At 42.2% G+C, this 21,654-nt stretch overlaps 1 protein-coding gene across 3 annotated transcripts in view; it reads right to left on the bottom strand.

Annotated features, from left to right (window-relative positions):
• greb1l (GREB1 like retinoic acid receptor coactivator) overlaps window positions 1-21,395 on the bottom strand; it is a 417,126-nt gene extending 395,731 nt beyond the window's left edge. For all 3 annotated transcript variants that reach the window (XM_072467885.1, XM_072467884.1, XM_072467887.1), the window contains exon 1: window positions 21,157-21,395. The gene's annotated coding sequence lies outside the window, so the exon portion shown is untranslated. The remainder of the gene's footprint in view (window positions 1-21,156) is intronic.
• Between the last annotated feature and the right edge of the window lie 259 nt (window positions 21,396-21,654).

The following is a 21,654-nucleotide window of genomic DNA, read 5'->3' as shown; positions in this document are numbered from 1 at the left end:
TATTCACCAGGACACATGGTGGTACAGCATGTTGGAGTTTCATGGCAATGCAATACATACAGGATGAGTTCACAGCACAATTGGTCAGCACAGTGAGTGCTGGTTGGCTGAATAAAAATGCTTTTGGAGTTGCATGAAAAGTGGGAGTTAGGTGGAACTGGGAGAGAGAGATGAGTGGTAAGTAATGGGTAAGGTCAGTAAGTCTTTACAACTTCTATCACCTTTATGGTTTGAAAATCCATTTTGTGGTTCATAATCTGCAAGGGCTATAATTAGTAGTTACGACAAGGAAAGAAGGGTTCTAGAAAATTGGATATAATCTGCTATTAAGCATCTTCTAATGGTTAATTTAAAGGGTTACGTCATAGCAGGAGATCTCAAAGCCTTGGTTTGCTCCTCTTACTCCATGTGGGAGACCGGGAACATTTCCAGTGCCCAGGACCAGCATGTGTGTAGGAAGTGTCTCCAGCTGCATCTCCTAGAAACCCGGGTTTCAGAGCTGGAGCGGTGTCTGGGGACACTGTGGAGCATCTGCTAGGCGGAGAGTGTAGTGGATAGCACGTATAGAGAGGTAGTCACACCGCAGGCTCAGGCTCCATAGACAAGAATGGAATAGGTGATCACCAGGCAGAACACGAGAGCTAGGAAGACCGTGCAGGAATCTCATGTGACCATTCCTCTGCAAACAGATAAACTGCTTTGAATACTGTTGAGGGGAATGACCTCTCAGCGGAAAGCAGCAGCAGCCAAATTTATTGCACCACAGTTGGTTCTGCTGCAGAGGGGAGGAATAAAAAGTGTGGGGATGCAATAGTTAGAGGGGATTCAATTGTAAGGGGAATGGATAGGCATTTCTGTGACCGCAAACGAGACTCCAGGATGGTCTGTTGCCTCCCTGTTGCGAGGGTCAAGGATGTCTCAGAGCGGTTACAGGACATTCTGGATGGGGAAGATTAACAGCCAGTGGTGGTGGTGCCACATCGGTACCAACAATATAGATAAAAATAGGGATGATGTCCTAAAAGCAGAATATAGGTAGTTAGGAAAAAAGTTGAGAAGTCAGACTTCTAAAGGTAGTGATCTCAGGATTACTACCAGTGCCACGTGCTAGTCAGAGTAGAAATAGCAGAATATATTGGATAAATACATGACTGAAGAGATGGTGTGAGGGGCCGATTTCAGATCCTGGGACATTGGGACCGGTTCTGGGGGAGGTGGGACCAGTACAAACTGGACCGATGTCCTGGGGGAATATTTGCTACAGTGGTTGGGGAGGGTTTAAACTAACATGGCAGTGGGATACAAATCTATGCAAGGAGTCAGAGGAGGAGGAAATAAGGACAAAAACAAAAGACAAAAAGGGGAATAAGAAAAGTGATAGGCATATAAACCAAGAGCCAGATTCAAACAGGGCCACAGTGAAAAATATTGGGAGCGGGACTCGTAATGTTAAAAAGACAAGCTTAACGGCTTTGTGCCTCAACTCGTGGAGCATTCGCAATAAAATGGATGAACTAATTGTGCAAATAGATCTAAATGAGTTTGATGTAGTCAGGATTGCGGAGACATGGTTTCAGGGATGGGAACTGAATGCCCAGGGGTATTCAGTATTTAGGAAAGACAGACAAAAAGAAAAAGGCAGTGGAGTTACATTACTGGTAAAGGAAGAAATTAACACAATAGTGAAGGAGGATATTAGCTCCGACAATGCGGAATCAGTATGGGTAGAGCTAAGAAACAGCAAGGGGCAAAAAATGTTAGTGGACATCATTTACAGATCCCCAAACCACAGTGATATTGTGGGGAATGCCATTAAATAGGAAATTAGAGACACGTGTGATAAAGGAACAACTCTAATTAAGGTGAGTTTAATCTGCAAAAGATTGGGAAAATAAAATTAGCCAAAGTATCGTAGAAGAGGAATTCCAGAAGTGTATGCGGGATAATTTTCTGGATCAATATGTTGGAGAGCCAACTAGAGCAGTGTTCTTCAAAGTCGGGTGCACGACCCGCGGGTGGGTCGGGAGGGTCGCGGAGCCGTTGTCCATGCGCTCCCGATCGCGCAAATCCCCGCGCAGCAGTCGGCTTTTCATAACGCCGGCTGCGAACATGTTTTTTTTAAACATTCGGCCACATTGTGCATGCGCGCACGATGATCGGCGCGCATGCGCATCGGGCATGCATGCGCAGTGCGGCCGCTATTCTTTTAAACGGTTGCAGCTTTTTGTTTTACAAGTTCTGTAGTGGTTTTTATTCATTTAATTTTAATTTTTTTCATTTATTTTATTCATTTTATTTTTTTTACAAGTTCGGGGGGGGTTTATTCGTTTTTTTTCATTTATTTTATTAATTTTTTTTTTTTTTACAAGTTCGGGGGGGTTTTATTCATTTTTAAAATTTATTTTACTCATTATTTTTTTACAAGTTCGGGGGGGGGTTTATTTGATAAAATTTTACAGGGAAAAAAATTCAGAACTTTGGACAAATGGATTTTATAGCAGAGCACTTAGAAAACAGTGGCAGGATCAGGCACAATCTGCTTGGATTTATGAAGGGGAAATCACGCTCGACAAATCTACTGGAATTCTTTGAGGATGTAACTTTCTGACACCAGAAGGCTTCACCTTCGTCCAACAGGTTCCATTGGAGGAGCGTGTACGAGTGCCAAAGGGACCCAAAACCATTTCCTCCATTTTTGTCAGCAGCAAACAAGGTAAGAGAAAATGGTGGGATCCACCTAACTGCACATCTTTGGACTGTGAGAGGAAACCGGAGCACCCGGAGAAAGTCCACGCACACACGGGGAGAACATGCATTTTTCACACAGACAGTGACCCAAGCCGGGATTCGAACCTGGGACCTTGGCGCTGTGAAGCAATTGTGCTAACCACTATGCTACCGTGCTGCCCAACAATAATAGGGGACAAAGAAATGGCTGAGCAACTAAATACATACTTTGGTTCTATCTTCACAAATGAGGACACAAATAAGATACCAGAAATGTTGGGGAATGCAGGGTTTTATGACTGAAGGTGACCAATATCAGTAGAGAAATGGTGTTGAGGAAATTGATGGGATTGAAAGCTGATAAATCCCCAGGACCAGATAATCTACACCCCAGAGTACTGAAGGAGGTGGCTCCAGAAATAGTGGATGCATTGGGGGTCTTCTTCCAGGATTCTATAGATTGCAGAACAGTTCCTGCAGATGGGTGGCTAATGTAACTCCATTATCTAAAAAGGGAGATAGAGAGAAAGCAGGGAATTATAGATCAGTAAACCTGACGTCAGTAGTGGGGGAAATTCTAGGATCCATTATCAAGATTTTATAGCAGAGCACTTAGAAAACAGTGGCAGGATCAGACACAATCTGCTTGGATTTATGAAGGGGAAATCACGCTCGACAAATCTACTGGAATTCTTTGAGGATGTAACTAGTAGAATTGATGAAAGGACCCAGTGGATGTGGTGCATTTGGACTTTCAGAAGGCTTTTGACAAAGTCCTGCATAAAAGATTAGCATGTAAAATTAAAACACATCAGTTTGGGGGTAGTGTATTGAGATGAATAGAAAACTGGTTGGCAGACAGGGAACAAAGAGTAGGAATTAACGGGTTGTTTTCAAATTGAGTCAGAAGGCTCAAGCACAAGATCTACTGAGGGAGTGCTGCATTGCAAGAGGTGTCATCTTCCAGGTGAAATGATAAACCAAAGCCGTATCTGCCTGTTCAGACACCATTCAAAGAGGAGCTGGGGAACTCACCACCAAAAACAGATTAACTGGTCATATAATTTTCACTTTTATTTGTGATAACTTTTTGTATGGAACTTTTTGTATGGAACATATTATGTTTTCTATACAAGTAAATGCACTTTGAAATAATGAATTAATGAAAATAATTTGGGATGGTTTACCAACATGGAAGACAATACAAACTCACCCTTTCAACAGCCCTTATTTAAATCAATGTTATAAGTGAAGTGTTGAGTTCAGCCCATCATCTTTATACAGTGGATAAACAGATTGGAATAAAACAAGTTTTTAAGCTATTTTTCAGTAGTTTTGCAGAATTGTATGCTCCTAAGGGAAAACTTTGCACATAAGTAAGGAAAGCTGTGTGTTTAAAACTATTTAAAGGAGTATTAGTGTGATTTTTGAAAGCAATGTTTTCATAAGTACCTTCCATAGAATCTACAGCCCAGAAACAGCAGATCAGAAAAATGATCTGTGCTGGTGTTTATGCTCCGCATGAGCCTTCTCTTCCCACCCTGTCACCCCCCGCCCCCCACCCTAATGCAAGCCCTTCCATTCCCCATTTGTGATGCAAGAGTACAAGGCATTCTTTTCACATTAGCTTCTTACTAACTTTCTCTCCTCTCCTGTAACCGTGGGATAGAGTTTCTCGAGCATCCACACACTCTAGACTCTTTCCCAAGTAATCATTATTCATGCGCAAGTCCTAGTCTGTTGCCCCAAAGGAGATCAACTAACTCAGGGCAATGGACAATTAAATTTAGGAGCGTCTGTGTGGCTTAGCAAGCTATACTTGCTGTAGCATTGGGGGAGGGGGAGAAGGCAATCCTAAATTTGATTAAACTGGAGTCCTTTTTGCAGCAATGTAACAACCTTCCTAATTCACCATTTTTGGATGAGTATAGACAGAAAATATGATGCTTCATTTAGCAGGACAATTTATTACAACTGTAAGTTTGCCCAGTATGTGAAAGAAGTAAAATTCTAGTCAATGGCACTACAAGTAAAAAGTGTCTATCCTCAATATAAACATGATTGGAACTTACTCTATCACTACAAGTGTGAACCTGCAATTACATGACTAGTTCACTGATGCAACTGCCCATAAATAACATTTAATTTTACCCTGGCACTCAGCGCCCTCTCTGCCTGCATTTCTTGAAAATACTTAATCATATATGTAATGCAACCCTCTGGTATATCATCCAAATGTCACTTATTCACATGCAAATCTAGTCAGCAAGAGTCACAGGTCTCAACCAGGTTCAGCTCACAAAAAATTGTAACTGCAAATCTACTGTCAGGACAAAGGAGCTAGACTCGGCAATATAAATGCCAGTGCCTGATTCACAGATGTCAATCTTCCAGCATCCAATTTAAGATGTCAATAAAGAAGCAATTATATGCACCTTTCAACCAGGATAACCGATTCAGAAAGGGAAATCCGGCAGCTCTTTCTTCCCTTTGAGTCCAAGGGCACTGAGGCCAATTTTAGCGTGCTTGCTTCACGCAACTGAATTGATCCATTGCACCAAAGACTAGAACCTGCACTTTTTTAAGGGACATTTCTTTATTTCTAAGCATTAATGGTGTGGATAAACTTGTAATATTTACAAGTTAGCTCTTGCGAATTAGGTAAATGCCCGCACACAACACACATTAAGAACAATAACACAAATGGGACTTCACTGAATTATATAGGTTACTTTAAGAGAACCTTGTTCTTTCAAAGCTCTAAATTGAAAACCTCTGATTAAACAAAAACAATTGGTTTACAATAAAATGACCTAATAAAAGGGCTGCTATAGCACCAGGACAGTGACGGTCTGACAGATAAAGAAATTCAATGTCATTTTGGATTTCCAGTCTCAAAATACAGATCTTAGGACATGCAGCTACCCCCACAGTCTCAACTACCCCTCCCCACCTTTGTTGCTCCCAGCAGGCTCACAGCCTTTCAAACAAAATGTGAATGACAGCTATGGGCTATTCTAGCCTCATTCCTGATCATCCATGCCAAACAGGATGACTCTTTCCTATGTAAACTTCCCAGGCATCTTTGCACCTAAGGGCTGCCACACATTTCACCAAAGTGGGGGAGGGGAATCGTGACTAGGATAGCAGAAGCAAACATGCTAAGCAATGCCAGCAAACCTATAATGAGCAAAAATATTGTGAGGATGGGGTCCTTTACAACATCTGTTCAAAATTGCATCTTTCATAGTTCATGTATTTACTATAACATTGGTCGAGCACAATATCATCAAGATCAGTGTTATCAGCAAACACCAACATCAATTGTCCTCCAGCAACAAAAGCCTGCTCACAGGAAATCAATCCCCTCAGGACAGATGGCCTGTTTCAAGTGGCATCTCCCTCCTCTGAAAAAACTTAATCAGCATTTTCTGCTCCCTAGCAACATCCAAAGGAAATATTTGCATGTCTAAAGCTTTAACATATATATATTATAGGTAGATAACAGTACTGGAGGTCATTGCAATACATAAGCTGTTGGGTTCGTTTGAAATTGTACCATTTAACAATGCAGAATATTTTTAATTGATGAGACCGAGCTCACAATTACATCGAGGTATGTCAAGTTAAGTAGATTAATGACCACTTTCTTATCCTGCTAATGGAGACTTTGATTCCCCTGTTCACCAAGGACCATGAGGCATGACTGTTTCAAGCTCTCGTTACTTAGGTTCCTGTTGTAAAATAAATATCATCCAGAATGATGATGGTGTTGTGCCTCAGCTTTATCTGATCATCATTTGCTCTCTGATTCCCTTTACTCATTGTTAGATGGGATTTAGAGATATTCAAGTGTGGAACAACATTTATAAAGTGTCATCAAAGTCAAATATCCAAGGTTTCTGTTCCCTCTCAAACTTGGCTCAGTTGTGAAAGAAAAATGGCTCCAACATGTCTGGATCCTGCAGTGATCCAAAATAAAGAGGGGGAGGGGAGGGGAGGGGAGGAGGAATGCTGACAATCACATTTGTGATTCTACCTCAGGGGAAAAAAAGAGGTGGAAATAGTATTAGCTCTGCAACTATGATGAGGATGGGAAGACCATCTGGTTTGTTTAACCACTTTATTCATCCTCCACCCCCCATTAAAAAATCAGTAACTCCAGAGAATTTTAAATAGATATATCGAGGAACAAACTGTCACCTTCATATCCTAACTCGCCTTTTCTTAAAATATTATCAACCTACAAACACCTGCTTCAGAAATGGCTGCCACTTCACTCCAGCTGCACATTCTCCCAGTGTCTGTGTGGGTCTCACCCCCAGAACCCAAAGATGTGCCGAGTAGGTGAATTGCCATGCTAAATTGCCCGCTATTTCTAAATTGCCCATTAAGAGGCTGCTGTTGCTGTGAGTTTGTTTGCTGCTGCATTTTCTGATTGCCTACTGCCTCTTCCCCTTGGGCTTACTGGCTGCTGGAGTGTGGGGCGACAGAAGGATTTTGGTGGTCCTACTACTGAGCTGAGGATGTAGGAGGGCTTGCTCAAGCAGTCTGTGGATGTTTTTTAAAGGCCTTTCTTTTTGTGTTGACTGTTATCTGTTCATGACCTGTGAGTCACCTGTTCATGCCCCCTGTGTGCCTGTGGCCACCAGGGTGGTTATGGAAGATCAGACACCGATACTGCAGGAGAGGAGGCGCGGCAGCCTGGCTCAGCTATGCAGCCCAGAGATTATGCCGGGACATGTTCATGAGCTACTGGTGACTTTTTACGTTCAGTAGCCATCTGCTGCTCCTATTATGGGAGCCGTGCAGGTCGCTGTTGTTCCTTGGTTTCCTTTTGCACTGTGTCTTGTTTTGTCTATGTTTGGGTGGGGGGATTGTATGATCGCTACCATGTCACTGCTGATTACCTTTTTGCCAGTTGCAGCCAATCCTGCCTCTGTGGCCTGGGTGTCACTGGAAGGCGCTTCCAGTGCTGCTGAGGGGGAGGTGGTTTTCAGTATCTCCCCCTCCTCCGCTGTGCTCCAGATCAGTGAGACCTTCCACTCATTGGATTACCAGTGGATTTCCACCGAAGGGGCTGTGGGGGGGGGGGTTATTGCGTATACTTGTTATGCACGCACACTTGAGCCGATATGCATGCACTGACATTTACACACTTGCTTTTTTGTACAAGCATTGTCGCCTTTCCAACGATGTAGATATGCTGTTGGGGCCCGGGGGGTGGGGGGGGTTGTATTCTTTTTGTTTTTTGGTGTCCATTTTCTCTTTGGTGTGCAGCTGGTGTTCTCATGATATTCCTGTCTGGTTTGTGTTTTCTTTTGGTGCACACTACCAGCGCTGGTGAAGGGGTGGGTTATTCTCTCTTTCTTCCCTTGGACCCAGGTCAGTGTCCTTGTCCAGCGGTTTGCTTCTTAGCACCCTCGCGTGATTTAGGTCTGATGCTTGGGGAGGGAGGGGGGGGTTGCTGGAGCAGCTTTTACCGGTGGGCAGGTGTGCCTTTCCGCTGATGTAGCCCAGGGTGGGGGAGTGGTCTGAGTGTGTTCTGTGTGCCAAGTGATTGGTGTCCTCATTGTGTTCGCTTTTCATACTGTCAATAAACTAAAATATTTGCAGGTTGTGTTTGCTGCTTGCTCCTTCTGGTGGCTGCAAATGCCTGGTGGCTGCAATTGCTCTTTCCTTCCTTTTCTATAGCCGGAAAGAAGGACAATTTTTTCTAAGATAGCTGGGATAGCAAGTGCTCAGGGGGACATTTGAGTCCAGAAGGAAATCTGGCTTGAAGCAAGAAGACTCTGTGGGGCCTTTGATTTGATTTGATTTATTATTGTCACATGTTTTAGTATACAGTGAAAAGTATTATTTCTTGCATGAGCATAGGGCTAAATAGCTGGCTTTTAAAGCAGACCAAGGCAGCCAGCAGCGCAGGTTCAATTCCCGTACCAGCCTCCCCGAACAGGCGCCGGAATGTGGCGACTAGGGACTTTTCACAGAAACTTAATTTGAAGTCTACTTGTGACAATAAGCGATTTTCATGCTACGCAGATATGTGCGTTCGAACTGGAACTTTGAACATGTACTTTCGAACTTCGAACTGGACCTAGCCCATCAAGATGCCCGGGCAGCGGGATTCTCCACCATTACCGGGATGTCCCAAATCCAGCGCTTAATTGATGGCATGCATGTCACCTTGCGCGCACCGGGGCAACCGGGAGCACCCTTCATTAACAGGAAGGGGTTCCACTTGTGTGTATGTTCAACATGTTCAACTTATGTGCAACTATTACCCATCTGGAACATACACGTGTGAGCCTGAACATGGAAGTGTGCATGACAGCCACAGTTGAACTGCATCGTCACAATCAAGGTCACCTCAATAAGGATAAGGCTACAGGTAAACGGTCATTCTTTAGAGATGGAGGTAAATATGGGGGACGCTGTCTCTGTCACAATAATAATATAATCTTTATTGGTGTCACAAGTAGGCTTACATTAACACTGCTATTAATTTACTGTGAAAATCCCCTAGCCGCCACACTCCAACGCCAATTCGGGTACACAGAGGGAGAATTCAGAATGTCCAAATTACCTAACAGCACGTCTTTCGGGACTTGTGGGAGGACATGCAGACTCCGCACAGACAGGAATCGAACCCAGCACTGTGAAGCAACAGTGCTACCGTGCCGCCCCAATGGTGAACAAACAGTCAATCACCCCTGAACTGGTATTCTACCCTTACACCTATGGGATACCAGAACCAGATTAACCATGTATACAAGGGAACCTTTGCGAATTATGGAAACCGCCACGACCCTGGTAACCTAAAGACAACAATCGGCTCGACTTCCGCTCATAGCCATGCGAGGATCAGGACTAAGTCTCATGAGCAGGGATTGGCTCCATCGTATCCGTCTGAACTGGCTGGAAATTATTTGGAAGGCTTTATGAGATTTTGGTAAATATCCAGAAGTCTTCCAAGAGGGCCTCGGTAAAATAAAAGGAGCCAGGGCCTGAATCTACGTCAAACCCAATGCTATGCCGAAGTTGCTCGAGAAAGTGAAATCTGTGCTTGAGCGATTGGATGGCCTTGGGATAATAGAAGCGATGCAGTTCACAGCATGGAGTGCATCCGTTGTTCCCAAACTCAAACCTGACAGGTTAGTCGAGGGGACTAAAAATACACAGTCAATAGCGTCTCAAAACTGACCCTATGCCACTCAGAGGGTTTGTATGACAAATTAGCAGGTGGCCCAACCTTCACAAAACAAGACATGAGAAATGCCTTCCTCCTGCTCAAACTGGATGTACCATCCCATAAATACGTCACGATTAACAAACATAAGGGCCTGTACAAGTATACCTGCCTGTCCTTTAGAGTTCTCGTTGGTATGTGCCATATTGCAGTGTGTTATGCAGAATATTCTCCAGGGACTGCCCAAGGTATCTGTGTAATAGTTAATACTTTTTAATAAATTTAGAGTACACCCGATTCTTTTTTGTCCAATTAAGGGACAATTTAGCGTGGCCAGTCCACCTAGCCTGAATCTCTTTGGGTTGTGGGGGTGAGACCCACGCAAACATGGGGAGAATGTGCAAACTCCACACGGACAGTTCATAGAATGTTTTCTTTTTTTACAGTGCTGGAGGCTATTTGGCCCATCGAGTGTGCACCGGCCCTTGGAAAGAGCACCCTGCTTAAACCCAGGCTCCACCCTATCCCCGGAACCAGTAACCCAACCTAACCTTTTGTACACTAATGGTTAATGGTGAGTTCCTGTTGCAGTGTCCTCTTTGGGGAGTGTCTGTAAATGCTAGCCTATGCTTAAGACCTGGTGGTAGCAGTGCAAGATGTGTGAAGGATGATCAAGGAAGAGAAGAGTTAGAGGGGGAGGATGGAGGAGCAGTGGCCAGGCAAAGTTAGTGGGTTAGTGAGGAGGTCCGGGTTCTCTTTAAATGTGGCGTCCCATTCGACCCCAGGAAGTAACAGTGGGGATGGTGACTTCCTGCCTTCCCCCGCCTCGAGAATCAGCAAGTTCCTCACAGATGCATATGTAATGAGCTGAACTACACAAAATTGCGCTGGTATCCATCCCACCCACCAGCAGAATTCACTCCCACTTCCATACCCGCCACCAAACCTAGAATCCAGAACAGAAGATTTTGGCTCAAGTCTGCAAAGGGATGGGGCAGCACGGTGGTTAGCATTGCTGCATCACGGCGCCGAGGTCCCAGGTTCGATCCCGGCTCTGGGACACTGTCCGTGTGGAGTTTGCACATTCGCCCCGTGTTCGCGTGGGTTTCACCCCCACAACCCAAAGATGTGCAGGGTAGGTGGATTGGTCACGCGAAATTGCCCCTTAATTGGAAAAAGTGAATTGGGTACACTAAATTTTTTTTTTTAAGTCAGCAAAGGGATATAGATAGGTTAAGTGAATGGGCAAATATTTGCCACATGGGAGTATCTTGTGGGTAAATGTGAGGGTGACCATTTTGCAGAAAGAATAGAACAGAATATTATTGAAACGGAGAGAGACTGCAGAATGCTGCAGTAGAGAGGAATCTGGATGTCCTCATACATCAATCACAAAATGTTAGCGTGCAGGTACAGCATTTAATTACAATGGCAAATGTATGTTGGATGTTAGCCTTCATTGCAAGGGGAATGGAATATTAAATTAATTGAGTCTTGCCACAACAGTTTAGGGTATTGGTAAGCCCACAACTCGTATACTGTGCAAAGTTTTGGTTTCCTTGTTTGAGGAGGAATATACTTGAACTGGAAAAAGTTCAGAGAATGTTCACTAGGCTGATCCCTGGGATGAAGGAATTCTCTTATTAGGAATAGTTGAACAGATTGGACCTATATTCATTGTTGTTTAGTTGAATGAGAAGTGATGTTATTGAAACATAAGATTCTGAGGGGGCTTGAAAGGGCAGATGCTTAAGAGGGTATTTCCTCTCATGGGGGAATTCAGAACAAGAGGGCACAGTTCAAAAATAAGGAGTCTCCGATTTAGGATGGAGATGAGGAAAAAATTCTTCTCGCAAATGGTCATTAGTCATTGGAATTCTCTTCCACACAGAGCAGTGGATGGTGGGTCATTGAATATATTCAAGGCTAAATTGGACATGTGTTTGATTGACCAGGGCTGTCAAGGGTTATTCCAATCAGCAATTTCATATTGAATGGCGAAGCAGGCTTGCTGAGCCAAATGGCCTAATCCTGCTCCTATTTCTTCTGATCTTATGATTATCAAATCATGGGATGCTATTGGTGCACAAAGTGTCATCAAATAATTCAAAAAATGTGGAATATCCAATTCAATGGATAGATAGAAAGATGATTAGTTGTGGTGGAATGATTCTGAAAGCAAAAGCATCAAAACTGATCCAGAGTGGGGATCCTTACAATTGGTCATAGCCAAAGTGACTCAGAATCAATTCGATGAACTCTGTGTCGGATGCCAAAGACAATAAATTTGATGGTTTTAAAATGCTTTGATTGTGGTTAGCTTTATAAAATTAATTAATTAAATAAACGGTGTCACATTAACTTAATATGCATTACCGGTGTTATCATTTCAAAAGAATGAGCACTCACACCCACATCAGCAGTTCACATGGTTATACTCTGCGTACAAGTCAGTCCCCATTTTTGGAAAACGTTTTGGAGGCTTCAAAAGTTGCCTCATACTTGATGGTATATGGTGCACATTTAAGTTTCAGGGTGAAAAAAAGGTGTATATGCTCACCCATCAGCCCGATTCACTGGGTAATTCCATCTCTATGCACCAACATTGCGCCCCGCCCCGCCCGAGTGAGATGAAAACAGACCCATAGCTAAATTGAGTCTTCTGGCAAAAGCTCCTCTTCAACTCATCACAGGCAATCAAACAAACCCCAGAAGGCACCAAGTCATTTTTTTTTGTGTGTAGAAACAATGCATTCTTGCCTCCACATGTCAAAATGACTGTGCTTTCCTGTAATCCATCTAATGCCTTCTTGGAGGGCTGGAAGGAATCAGCCTCCACGACCTGCCCTTCGCTCCTATTACACAGGTCAATCACCCTCAGAAAAGGAAAGTTTTCATAGATCCAACCTCAGACTTGCTTCCTCAGCTTGTAGCTTTGACACCTAATCCTAAGTGAATCCATCGCATCAAAAACTTTCTATTTTATATGATGATTATATCCATATTAATCAGGTTTCTGTATAATTATATCCATAATAATCATAAACACCTAAATCAAGTCACCTTAAAGTCTCTGACTCTCCAGTAAGCAAAGTTCCATGGCATTTATTTGAATAAGTCTTAGGTCTGTGAAAGCTGATTAAACCTACTTAAATAGCTTCTACAAGCATACTCAATTGCGGTTTTGATCAAACGTAACTGTTGCATAAGAATTAAAATGTGTAATCCCAAAAATTATCTCAAACTATCCCCAAAGTGTTAACTCTCTTATTTTCTCTTTACAAAGTAATGTGGTCAGTCAACCCCATCATCGACTAAGTGGCTGCTCAGTGTCAGTTAAGAAATTTCATTAACAAAGGTTAACTCCACAAAATGACAGGTCTTCTATACACTGCCAAGAACTTTTTTTTACTCCGATATTAGACAAAGTAAAATGTTACCATTTCTTTGATGTAATAGAAAAATGGATACCTGGAAACAATTACAAAGCAGCAATATAATCAAGTCAGGACAGAAAACGTAATAAATCACTCAAGTGCAGGTTGATTTAGATTGCAGCTTTGAATTCTCCTTTTGGAATTTTTTCTTTCAGTTTTATGTGTGAATTTTATTTTATTCCTGAACCAGTAATTGCCAATGAACTACATTTCCTGAATCTATTATGTTCATAAAGGAATAAACACCTCATATAAGGTTATCAAGAAATTGTCCACATATACCAGGAAATATATTTTTCAATAGAAAAGTAAAGTTTGAGCAATCTCAGTAGAGAAACAGGGGGCGGGATTCTCTGATCCTGAGGCTAAGTTTGACGCTGTCGTAAGCGCCATCGCGTTTTACGACAGCATCAACAGGCCCCTAGGATCAGCGATCCTGCGACCTACAGGGGGCCAGCACGGCACTGGAGTGACTCACACAGCTCCAGCTGCCGATACCGGCTTCAAACGGGCGCCGCGGGTCTGCGCATGCGTGCTGCGGCCGGCGCGAATTCGCACATGCGCGCTGCGACCGGAATGAACTCGCGCATGCATGCTAGTTTTGTTCTCCGCACCGGCCCCGACACAACATGACGTAGAGCTACCGGGGCCCGGCGCGGAGTAAACGAGGCCCCCATCTGGAGAAGCCAGCCTGCCGATCGGTAGGCCCCGTTCGCGAGCCAGGCCATGGTGGAGCACCCCCCCCCAATCACCAGGCCGCTCCCCCGTTGGATGGACGGCAAGGTCCTGCTGGCTAGGACCACATGTGAACGGCGCTGGCGGGACTTGGCCTATCTTGGCGGCCACTAGGCCCATCCCGTGCGGAGAATCGCCGGCCCGGAGTCAGAGAATCCCGCCCTGGATCACTGAAATCTTTATACCACATTAAACAAACTGAATGGAAAATAGTAATCATGTAACAATTTGTGTGTGTTGCATTCTAATAATTCTAAACATCAGCTGCTGTTAAGCACCTGACCTGCCTGATGGATCAGTGATTGACCAAGAAGCAAAATGATAATCCAAAAACAGGTAGACCCGCCTAGAAATTAATTTTGTACTTCGGAGTGAGCGAATAATGGAAATTATTCTGAAGTACTTTGCCTCGGTTTTATTTTTTACTGAGGGCACATATGTACACTTGAGAATGATTTGGAATAACTACTCAGGATAAAAGTTCCAAAAGATGCCGGGCTGGATTCTCCGATTTGGAGGCTATGTCCTGATGCTGGAGTGGGTACTAAAGTTTACATTATATACCAAAAAAGGGAGACTATGAAAATGCATGACTTTTCAAGAGGGCAGAGCAATGTGACATTGTGCGTTTTATTCAGTAGTAACTTTGTGAATAAGTAACCTTCTTAATTGAATGGAAGATCAGAGATATTTAGAGATGCAGATACATGGATACGGGAGTGCAGGTAGAAACAATTGCAAAAGATTATATATAGGGCCATTGTGCACAAAAGCAGCATGGATTTGTTGAATTTATACAAACAGTCATTAAGCTACAATTGGACTCTGTACTGTATGAAGTCTGGGCACCCCATTGTTGAAGGATGTTGGAGCTATGGAAAGAGCACAGCAAAAATTCACTAGGATTATAACAGGAACAAAGGTTAAATTTATAGAGAAAGGTGAAAAAAATTATTTTTTACTAAAACAGAATAGGTTAAGGGAGTAACTACTACTAGCGGTTTTCCAAATTTAGTAAAGATTTTGGGAGATAAACTGTAAAAGATTACTTCCAAGAGTTGGAAAACTGGAAACAAGGTGTTGAAAATATCAACAGAAGCGCAAAGGAAGAAGTTAAAGTGCTTTACACACAGATGGTTTTTAGATCACGGAATGCTTCACTACAAGTGATGACTGAAGAACAGAATATATAATTTAAAAGTGTTTATAAAAGGACAATGTAAAAAATATGGAGAAGAGGCAAGGAAATGGAATGAGAGGAGTTACTTCAGTTGAAGAACTATAAACAGCAATAATAGAATTGGCCACATTGATCTTCTGGTTTTGTAATTCGACTGTAATTTTATTAAATCAATACTTTTATGATTCCCATTCAAAAATTAAATCCCTGAAAACGTGGCTTACACCAAATAAAATAAAATTCATGGATAGATGGTGGAAATGGACCATAAAAAGTAAAGTAAAACTAGAGAACTGTCCAAGGTGTTACCGACATTCAGTAGGGGTAAAAATGATTCAAAACTGGTATGCACAAGGTACAGACAAAATGTCTCAATCACGTCAGGAATCATCGTCTTAAGATTTTACTTTATATTTTTTCATGGCATGTGGGCATCATAGGAAAAGTCAGAATTTGCTGCCCATTCAGAGGGTATTTAAGAGTCCGCTACATTCACTGGCAGAAACATTGGATATGCTGGCAGACCTCACAGATATACATTCAAAACAGATAAATATCTGACAATGACATGGGCATATAATCTGGGTTGAAATTCAGAGTGTTCTGCATTGTTAATCGTGCCGTGTTTCAGATGAGATCTTAATGGACACCTTACCTGTCTGTTCAGATGTAGATAAAAATAGTCACTACTCAAGGAGGAACAGGACAGTTCTCCAGGTCAATATTTTTCCTGAACTCACATCACGAAGGAAGATTAACTCATTAAAAAAAAATTGCTGTATGTGGGTCATACGGCACTACATTGGTCGAGAAATTAATTTTGCAAAAACATTCTCTAACTGTGCTACAAAGGCTGAAATTAAGACAGAAGCTCAATTTAATGTTGCTTCTGGAACATAGTATCAAAATGTTTCTTTAATGGACATATCATTGTAAAACAATTTGGATTTTTTTCACTTAGTATTCTTTCTTTATGGTAATTAATGTGGCTTCTACATGAAACACTGAGGTGTCCTTAGAAAGAAAGTGTAATCTTGCTGCATCACAGCTGTTTCTCACCAATATTATCTCACTACTCCAAAGCCTAGCTACAAAGTGCCGTAGGGAAAAGCAACAAATGGAATAGGATTATTGTCCAATGAGGGAATCCTTTACAAGGCAGTCAACCGAGAGAGGAGTTACACAATCTCCTTCACAAATATCCAATGACAGATGTCTAAAAGATTCTCAAATTACCACTAATTCTTCAATCTTCCACAAGTTCTATAACACTCATACCACCCAAAAACTATGCTCAAAACTGTGAGTTCATTGATGGATTCTGCAGGGATTATAAGATTCAAACCAGCACATATTTCTGGCTCTCTGAAGTGAAAACTTTAGTCAGACCTAGACTTTTGAGATTTCTGCTGAAAAATAAAATTGCATTTGAGGATTATTTGACTCGACAGTTACCACTTGCAGATCAATGAGAAAAGTCTGTTAATAAATCTTCATTTGGGCAGCACGGTGGTGCAGTGGGTTAGCACTGCGGCCTCACGGCGCCGAGGTCCCAGGTTCGATCCAGGCTCTGGGTCACTGCCGTGTGGAGTTTGCACATTCTGCCCTTGTTTGCATGGGTTTCACCCCCACAACCCAAAAATATGCAAGCTAGGTGGATTGACCATGCTAAATTGCCCCTTAATTGGAAAAATTAATTGGGTAGTCTTAAAAAAAAAATTTTTTAATATTAATTTAAGCATTTATGCCTAATCTCAATGGAATAAAATATATCTCTCTAAAATAAATTCAGAAAGGCATTTCTTAATCTTAAAACTATTGTCAATAAATCCAGGAACCAAAACCTGTATATTAAAGATGCAATATTTTAATCTTTTATGTCGCATCACATGGACAAGAAAGCATTGTCCATCATACTGAATAGAGAGACAACCAACTGTCCTTTAAAATTATGTCTTTTTAACCAAATAAAATTATGATGCATCATTGGAAAGCTTACAGAATGAAACCATCTGCCAGAAATTGTAGTACCCTGTATTGTTCGACTGTTCAAGAATGTGTAATCACATTTTTAAATTGATGATGTGGAGTAAGGATGTTGTGGCCATGGCCTAGACAGTTTTGTTGAGTGTTTCCGAGCTAAGATTACAGGCTACATTATAATGCAATCCCTACAAAATCAGAGTTTGCATCAGCGCCATGCTAACTGAAAACAAACTCTCAGCATTTAGATTTACAGCTGGCCCCAATTAAGTTAATGTATTAAGTTACCAAGATGATCCAAAGGCGGAGTTTTTTTTAAAGAAGACATCCACATTAAAGGTGTTTAAATCTGTCAGCAGCGAATGTCTCACTTTGTTGAGGCCTGTGGATCTCTTTTGCTACATATGAACAAGCAGCAGGAGTAGGCCATTCAGCCCCTCGAGCCTGCTCCGCCATTTAATAAGATAATTTTAAAGAAGTTAAGGTACAGCTGGGCGGCACGATGGCACAGTGGCTAGCACTGCTGCCTACACCGCCGAGGACCCGTGTTTGATATCGGCCCCGGGTCACTGTCCGTGTGGAGTTTCCACATTCTCCCCGTGTCTGCGTGGGTTTCGCCCCCACAACCCAAAGATATGGATTGGCCATGCTAAATTGCCCCTTAATTAAAAAAATAATAATTGAGTACTCTAAATTTATTTTTTTTAAAAGGTATAGGCAACAGAGTTTTGGATGAACTTAAGTTTAAGGAGCCAACTCTACTAAACACCTTGACCAAGTTTTTAGTCCTAATATCGCCTTCTTTGGCTCATTCTCCATTTCTTTGCCTGATCAAACATTCGTGAAGCGTCTTGTGGTGTTTTACATTAAAGGTGCTATATAAGTTGTTGAGAAATTAACACATCATAATTAAACAGACAATTAGTTAAATGGGAAATAGCTGAAAGTGTGCAGCTTTAGGAATGTGCTTCTTTAAATATTCAATATGGGCTTAAGTTTCCAAGATCATAGTGTAGCAATCCTTCATCTAAGAGGACAATTTGAGACTTATTATTTCCGGCAGGACATTGCAGTGTTTTCAAACAGATCAGAGCAAAACATGGCGGAAATCTGAAGTAAAGGCGGAAAATGATGGAAATACTTAGCAAGCCAGGCAGCAACTGTGGAGAGAGAAACAGAATTAGCCTTTCAGGTCACTGACCTTTTATCAGACATTAGTGCCCAATGGTGGGACTCTTATAGCATTGACAACTGGAAATAGCGTGTTGGAACATAAACTTCACCTTTGTAATAAGCATACCAGTGATTAGAAAAGGTTTTATTTTGTGCAGTGCTAACCAGCAAGTACCCTGAAAAATGAATGGATAATTTGCACTGTAATAGAGCAAAATTTCAGAAACTAACTTTCACTTTAGGACGGGATGGTGGCGCAGTGGTTAGCACTGCTGCCTCAGGGCGCCGAGGACCCGGGTTCGATCCTGGCCCGCTGTCCATGTGGAGTTTGCATATTCTCCCTGTGTCTGTGTGGGTCTCACCCCCACAACTCAAAGATGTGCAGGGTAAGTGGATTGGCCAGGCTAAATTGCCCCTTAATTGGAAAATAAATAAATTGGGTACTCTAAATTTATATATTTTTTAATTTCACTTTCATTGCAATGATTGGTATATAAATTACTAAACATATGTACGGAGCCTCGGCAGAACTGATTAACTAAAGGGAGGAATTCTATTTAAAGCTGATTTTTAATAAGCATTTCTCAACAGAACTCGACAATAGAATTGGAAATACATTTATTTGGTCAAATGTGTTAAAATAGAAGGAAATATTTAATTAACAGTTGGATGGCTCATGTCTGTCAGACCAACTTGTCAAACAATTTGCAGCTGCAATTAAATCACGAAAATATGTTTTCTAGATATTCACATCATCCAATGGAAAACATTGTCTTTTTTTTTAAATACTCAAGATCTCACAATTTTGCTTCATTTTCTTTCACCATTTAGAAAGACAGGCACATCATACGCGTTTTGAGATTCACAAGAGTAAATTCTGTAAGAATATCAACAATCAAAAGTGTATTAAGGACTGTAACATCCAACAGACTTTCCACAATGTCAGTAAGTTAACAGTGTTGCCTGTGAGCAGTTTTTCAGTTCCTCAGTCATTTTTCAATTTAAACATCTGCCCCATTTGGGTAGAGGAAGGGTTATATGTGTCCATTACTCTGCTGCTCAAAGACATTGCTAACCCGAAACAGAGTGGGAATACAGTAAATATGTACTTGAACTATACAAAATCAACAGGAGAGTTCCAAACTGGGAGGAGCTAAAAGCTGGTGTCGACATGTGAGATTGTGGACATAAAACGTCGGGTCGCCTGTTCAAACATAGTGCCCAGTGATACAGTGAAGAGTTGTTCCTTTTACCCCAGGGTTCAAGATCGACGTGTCATGTCGGCCCGAAACCTCTCCAGCAGGTCTTGGCCACTTTTTGTTCGCTAGTCTTGAGTGGCCATGAGCAACTCAGGATGTATGGGAACAAAGTGGGGCCACAGCTCCCGCCGTCGAGTCTCTGAACTCCGGGAGAGTGGTACGAGGGCAGTTCATTTGGCTCTGTCATCCACCTTCCTCTCTTTGGCTCTCTCTCTCTCTCTCTCATCTCCTCGTTTAGCTCCTCCTTCCTTTGTCACCCGCTCCTCTAGTGTCGCTTTCTCCCCTGCCCCCCAACTCTTCCATCTACCCACCTTGACAAGGTGCTACTTGGAATATCGCCGTCTTTTGGCCAATGGCACTAACTTACATCACACTATTGTTAATTATTCCACTCTGCTAAAAAAAGACAACAAATCACAGCCCAGCATGAAGTCCAAAGAGCCTAAAAGGTTATTTTTTGTATTTACAATCACGACCATTTTTATGGTAATATAACGCGGCGGGGTTTCCAGTGGGAGCAACAATGCAGCTCAGACAAGACAGAAATATTGTTCATTTCAATGCATTCCCAACCATCCTCAATCTTATTTTACTTGGCACATAATAAAGAGACACGTCCAAGTACCTTTATTTCCCAGCACATAGAACGATCACTACATTCAAACGGTAGTTACGACCGATATTAACACATACTCATTGAAAAGGTTTGTTTTAAATGTTATATGTTCAACTCAGCGCTTGTGTTATTACAATATGTTAAGTTATAAAATAATGTTGTGATAAAATTACCCTGCAAACAATAGCTATCCCAAGCACGCGAATAAAACCCTCAGCAATTTTTCAGTCAACACGAATTCACTGGTCCTTTTAATTTCGGAACGCTTGATATTCAAATGTTGCATAATTGTCTTGTATAATTTGTGTAGAGTAGTGAATGCATATTTTCTATTTAAATTTGCTCAAACTTGACTAGAAACACAAAGGAAAACTGAAAATATACTCATTAAAAAGAACTTCCAGTTTCCGAACATTCATGTTTACGCAAACGTGATTCAAAACCTTTAAAACACGTTAAATGGAAATCAAGACGGACGCCAGAGCAATCGAAAATATGTGCATATTTACAATGTTCTAGCTTGAATTATAATAACCAAAGAGGATAAATAAACGTGCCCGTTCTCGAATAAAGTCAGCCAATGTCACGTCCTGATATAAATCAGCGTTTTATTCTGGCTACAAGAGAAACACATACCCCTCCACATTTAAAGCTCATTTTACTGTAACCTGGATTGTACCCAAGGTCTAAGCACAAAGAAATTGGAGGAAAGAAAAATGACATCGCCCTGTACAAATGTAGCGGACGATCAAAAAGGCACGGTGTCGCATCGCCAAGCCTGCCTCTTGTAACCCCAGGCATGTGGCGGTCAACGGCAATAAAACGAAGAGTGCTGCAACCGGATTTTAGCAACTTACATTTTCCTTTTTTCAGGCGAGTGCATGCAAACTCTCTCCCTCCTCACGTCGGCTGCCCGATGGTGACTCGATTTGTACGCTGGATTCGCCGACCTTACCGCATTGCTTTTGGGTGCTGTGACTACTCCGTGTCGTGTGCTAAGTGGGACTGGGGTTTGCACAAACCGCTCGTCCTCGCCAGCTCAGACGGCTCTTGTACACACGGTCAGAGCCAACACCAACGAGCGGAGCATTGTGACACAGCCAGGACTCTGCGCTGCACCATCCATCATTAACAGCAGGAGGGGGGGAATACAGGGACCGACTCTGACCACCCCTCTTTCCTGCTACACCAGCACACCACGTTTCGATATCAGGCATTGAATTATTTCTAATACTCTTCTGTTTTATTTACAGAGGGGGAAAAGAGCATGGGAGCCAATTATTGCAGAAGAGATATTGCAGTTTCCTCCTCGGTGAGAGTGGTTTGGCCTGATGGGTTACGTCAAAACTGCAGCG

This window comes from Scyliorhinus torazame, chromosome 11 (genome assembly GCF_047496885.1).
Source record: "Scyliorhinus torazame isolate Kashiwa2021f chromosome 11, sScyTor2.1, whole genome shotgun sequence".
Lineage (NCBI taxonomy): Eukaryota > Metazoa > Chordata > Chondrichthyes > Carcharhiniformes > Scyliorhinidae > Scyliorhinus > Scyliorhinus torazame.
Note: the sequence above shows the minus strand (reverse complement) of the source record. Positions and strands in the feature narration are given on the sequence as shown.